Genomic DNA, 5,550 nt, shown 5'->3' with positions numbered 1-5,550 from the left:
AAAAATCAAGAAGCTAAGTAATAACTGAGAACATCTTTGCTTATAAACAAATAAACACCAGTGTCCTAGTCTGTATCTTGTATTATATATCTGACTAATAAATATGTAAAGTCTAGCAGTGACCACTAAATATTGGAAATGAAATATAAGCAAACTGACAGTTTGTATAGATAAATTGCTGTTAAATCCTATCTTCTTTATTAATATATACAGAAACATATGCTACTTCAGTAGTTAATATATAGAACTCCCTTGCTTCAATACCTGATAAATGATAGAAGATGTTTTTACATCAAATTGCTATAACAAATATGATTAGGCTGAGTTGTCGTCCTTCTCTCCCAGGGCTGAGTTGCATGGGGCTGGTTAAATGAGTTTAACCTTTTCTTCACTTAAGGCACAGACAGAGCAACAGCCAGGAAATAACAGGCTTATCTCACCAGGATGGATAGATCAGCATGTGTGTGTGGAACAGCTGATTCAGGTTTGTGGATAGATCCTGTAACAGACTGCCTGTTTTAGAAAAGCTAAAAAGGGTTTGATTTATTTTTTGTTTGATCCCCTTTTCTCCCCCCATTTCTGTTTGTTTGGAAAGAAATACAGTTGTCTTTGTACAGCCTAAACTCACTCAATGCTCTTCACACATGGTATACTGATGCAGTCAGTGTGATATCAGTGTTTCACCTAAGCAGCAACATTCAGGTATGCAGGTAGCACTGTCACTCAAGATGAACCACATTTAAGCATATGCCACATGCTTCTGTTTTATTTTAACCCATGTTAAATTACTCACAAGCTTTAGAGTTTAAACAAAAATAAGTAAAAAGAAAAATTAAAGCCTTATAAAATTGTCACAGTAGAAAAAATTTATGCATATGTGAGAGAGCAGCACTAAGGTCTACATAGTGTTCCTCAGTATAAGCCTGTGCATCTGATTCAAATGTGAGCAGATGAAAAGCTACACAGACAAGGTCAGTCTGGACTGTATTTGGAAAGGAAGGAAAATTTTTGTGTTGTCCAAGGAATCTTGCACAGAACCATAATGAGATCTTTTCTCAAAGTCATCACTGACATAAAGGTAAGCCACCAGCAGATGCAGAGGAAGATAGCCCTGTCAGTCAGCACGGGTAGTTGAAAACCATCATCATTCACACAAGTAGTAGTTGGGTATACTGTTTATGCTTGAGAAGACTATTAACCTTGTTCTTTAAATCTTCCATATCTGAAACTGCAGGTAATGACTACACTACTTAGCTCAGGAAGCATACAAGGTCATGGTTAAAGCAGAGGAACAAAGAAGGATCTACTTTTGCTGCTAGTTTTTCTATGACCTTGGCTGGTCATCCAGCACTGCTACCTCAGTTTACCCATCTACAAATGAAGACTCTGATAGCTAATGGCTTTGGAAAGCTGTTGCTCACAGACAAAGATGAGTAATGCAGGCAAAAAGAACATCACTGTAGGCTGTACCCTGACAATTTGAGAAGTGGTCCAGGGTCAGCATTTCCCACCATCCCAGAGAAAGCATCAGGTGAAGGTTGTGAATGTGCTAGGCTATAGTTTCTTAGGTGGCTGTAGAGTGCCTCTGTCTCCCTGCAAGTCCAAGGTGGAGCAACAGCTCTAAGTAACCACGAAAGCAAGGCTTCAGGTCGTGGAAGCACACTTTAGCGCTGGTGCCAGTGAACCAGACCATGTCTCTAGTTACTCCCTAGCCCTGGAATGCCAGGGGCAGCTGCCCTATCTTTAAATACTTTGAGCCCCACGACAATGTGGCTGCTTCGAAGCTGAGCTTAGGTAACTGTCTGCCCCTAAATCACTCTCTGCTACAACGCGCTGCACTCTTGCACTGTTTAATTTGTTTAATCCACTTTCAGGGTATCTCTTCCCACCTGCATGTGAGAGAGATTTAAAAAAAAAAAAAAAAGTGACTGAGATCAAATTATAGGTGAAACAGCTGGACACCACCAGCTATTCTCCTGAGCAGATCTTCATGTTCAAAGCTGTATTCTTACTTCTGCTCTGGGTGAACTGTTGATGGGATACAAGGTGTGATCACAGTGAAAGTGCTGCAAGTGGCAGAAGCCAGAGGAAAGAAGGGCTTTTGCCTCACAGCCACCCTAATGCTTTTATGAGGGAAGAAAAAACACAGAGCAGGCAGTTGCATATAACGGATTTTATACACAGTTATCTTTTCTGGTGACATCAGCAAAGCAGTTGGTGCTGCTGGAGAGAGGACGTGCCACTATCAACAGAATGAAAACAGGATCTAGGTTTCTTCTTATACTTCAGCCCCGAGGCTGTTCTGGTGCAGCTGGAAGTAGATGTGGCTGCTTTATTTGCACAAGAGAAAGAAGGAAGCCTTGGAGGTAAGATATTAATCCAAGCTTGAGGACACTTGCATGGCTTTACTCTCCAGGGCATACTTTCCACCTGAATTCAGGAGAGTGACAGCTTCTCTGCCCACCTTATAAAAACGGTGCAATGTGGTGCCTGCCAGCAGCAGTAATACCTACATATACACCCTGAAGATGACAAGGAGACCAAATTCCCTCATGCTTAAGCACCTCAGAGAGAATGTTTGCCAGTGGTTGAAGTTCACACATGGAAGAAACTCCCCAGGAAAGCCCTAGCTCTTCTAATCATAGAGCTCACCCCCACCCCAAAGCAGAGGGGAGCCTGGGGCCACCCTCCCCCACACACAGAGCTTTGAAATTCTATACTAAGGAGCACCATGTAGGTGTCAAGAGGTTTTATGGTTACACATTTGGGCTGCACATAGGTGTGCTTGTGGGGGAAGAAAGTCTCCTGTTAAAGGACTTCAGCTAGTTCCTTAGAGTTATCTGCTACTTACCCCAGCTCCACATCCCCTCATCCAAGGGGTGCCAGGAGACATTGCATGGCAGTAGTTAAAAAATAAAAAAACCCACAACAATATACATGCAACTCCAGCTGCTAAGGAGCGAGCATCTCACCGAGTTTTACTCTCCAACTCATTTGCCACACAACCACAAACATTGCTGCATTTAACAGATGGGAAAATGGTTGTGAAAAGAAGTCCCGTCTCCCCATAAAGAAGCTTGTGTTAACGAGCTCTAGAATTCACATCCACCTGAAACCCCTCCCTGATCAAGCCCCTGACTTTCTGCTACTTTATGCAACAGCATGAGCCAAGGTTTGCTCTGCTTATTACTATACCAAGCACTTTAAGAAGGCAGATTCAACTTATGCTTTAAAACATTTCTTGCAAAACACATACTTGTCAGGGCTTTGGGAAATCTAGCTGATGGTTTTTAGGTGTTTCTGGACTTGAACACACAAATGAAAGCAGAAACGGTATGAGAGTGACTAGTTAGTTTCAGACTTGTGTCAAAAGCCCAAACCCAAGGTTCTCAAATCATAAGATCATTGTCAGAACATGTTTTCATCTAGATATTGGTGTGTAGCATCTACTCTTTCACTGAAGGCTTTGAGATTTAAAACAAAAAGAAAAACAATATACCAAAAGAGAAAAGGAATTGGGTCAGAAAACATAAATCAATTTTCTTGATTCTTACAGTATTAATAGTAGTTTGTTGATGCTTCAAATCACCAAAGAAGCAGAGGGTTTTAAAATGCTAGACATGACATTGACTATGGGCTATGGTAAAAATTAGATCTCTGCATTGCTACCAGTGACCTGGTATAATGAGGTTACTTGTAGTGCTGACTTAATGCCATTTACTTGGATAGAAATTACTGTCTTGTGTTCTGTTACTGTTTCTATTTTCCTATAAAAAACAAATCTCATACTTCTTTTTTGCTTTAAACTTTTATCATTCACCTGTTGAAACTGCAGAAGACATTAAGCATAAACAAAGAAGATTGATCTGTTTTCTACTCGTGTTAACAGGGATATAAAAATAACATCCCAAATACCAGGAAGAAAAGCATGTGGTCATAAAATATCCACTTAAAAGGCAAAAAGGTGTTGATACAACACTTGAAAAGGATTTATATCTATCTATAAATATATATAAAACCAGGAAGGTAGTTCCTGAATTTTAGTATAAACAGACACCTCTGAGTTGTAGAGTTTTCCTGTCTTGTCTAAAAGATTTAACTGATATTCTAATGGGTTGTGTGTCTCACATGCTATTAGAAAATCTGATAAGAAGCTTTCTATAAATCTTAGTCTGACCACGGCAGGGAATCTCCTTGAATTTTCCTACATAATCAAGGTGGTAAAGGATCATCTTATCTATTCACACTTCTCATATTTCAAAATGGCGCTAAGCAGAGCTTTTTTGAATAGCTGAAGAATAGAGCCACCATTTACCTGGGCATCATCTTGCTTTTCAACACTCCTAAATCTCTGTCAACAGATTGAAAAAAACAAACCATACAAAAACTAATCTTATGAAAAGAAATTAAGGTGCCTTAGACAAGATTGCAAATATCAGATTTCTGTTCCTAAATGATGTTGTCCTTGAGTTTTTGTCTGAAGAAAGGCATCAGAAGTTAAGGAAGCCACAATACAATATTGAATTTGAACTGGTTTTACATCACTGTTCAGAGGAAAAAAAGAAAAAAACCCAACGCACCCAAGAATTTTAACTCCCATTAAAAAACCAAATAACCCCCCAAAACCCAAACCAACAAAATCCTGCTACAAACAAAACAAGCAAAAAACCCCCAACAACAAAAAAATCAAAACACCCCACTACAAACAAAAAAATCCAAACAAAACAGATAATCTGACAGGAGCTCCTGAGCATTATGATCTCCAGCAAGGAAGAATCCTCAGCACTTTGTGGGTAGAGTCCATATATTATCATCACTACTACTACAAGACTTCACTAAAAGATATCCATTTAGACTGATGCCTTACTCAGCTAAACAGTCACCAATGCTACCTGTGAGTGATTTCCCACCACCTAGGGAAAGCAGCTTGACATTGCAGAGCCCATTAAATCCAGTCTACAGCTCTGCTGTCAATAGCCACTACAGGTTCAAATACATTTGTTCTCATCTTTTTTCAAAACACCTATTTCTCTAACTGACCTTAAGCCCCTCACAATCTGTCAAATTGAAGCTCTAAAAACCTCAAAGTGATTTACAGTTGACTTCACACCTTTCTCCCTCTACCCTAGAACATACTCACAACTACAAAGTGACCAGGCAGAAGTTTGGCACATATTAGCTTAGCAGGCTAGGTCATATGCAAGTCACACAAGACTCTTCAACACTGCAGAAGAACATAAGAGAAGAACATACTAATTAAGTTAATGTCAAAGATCCATAACGGTTAGTTGACCCTTTTCACAGTGGACACTATCAATATGATTTCCCAGTAGATATTTTCAAGGTGCATTCACTTTTAAGTCTTGTCAGGCTGTGTTTGCTTAGACCACCTAACTGCGGCTTCATAAAATGAAGTTACTCTTGTTTAGTCTGTCAGAAGTCCATGTATTTACCTACAAGAAGAAAAAAAGCATGCAAAAGTCTGCTACATTACAACAGCAAGGTACTTGGCATTTCAATAGTGTAGTTCAAGATTGACACTAACCTCTG

This window comes from Indicator indicator, chromosome 9 (genome assembly GCF_027791375.1).
Source record: "Indicator indicator isolate 239-I01 chromosome 9, UM_Iind_1.1, whole genome shotgun sequence".
Taxonomy (NCBI): Eukaryota; Metazoa; Chordata; class Aves; order Piciformes; family Indicatoridae; genus Indicator; species Indicator indicator.
This window is presented reverse-complemented; position numbering follows the sequence as displayed.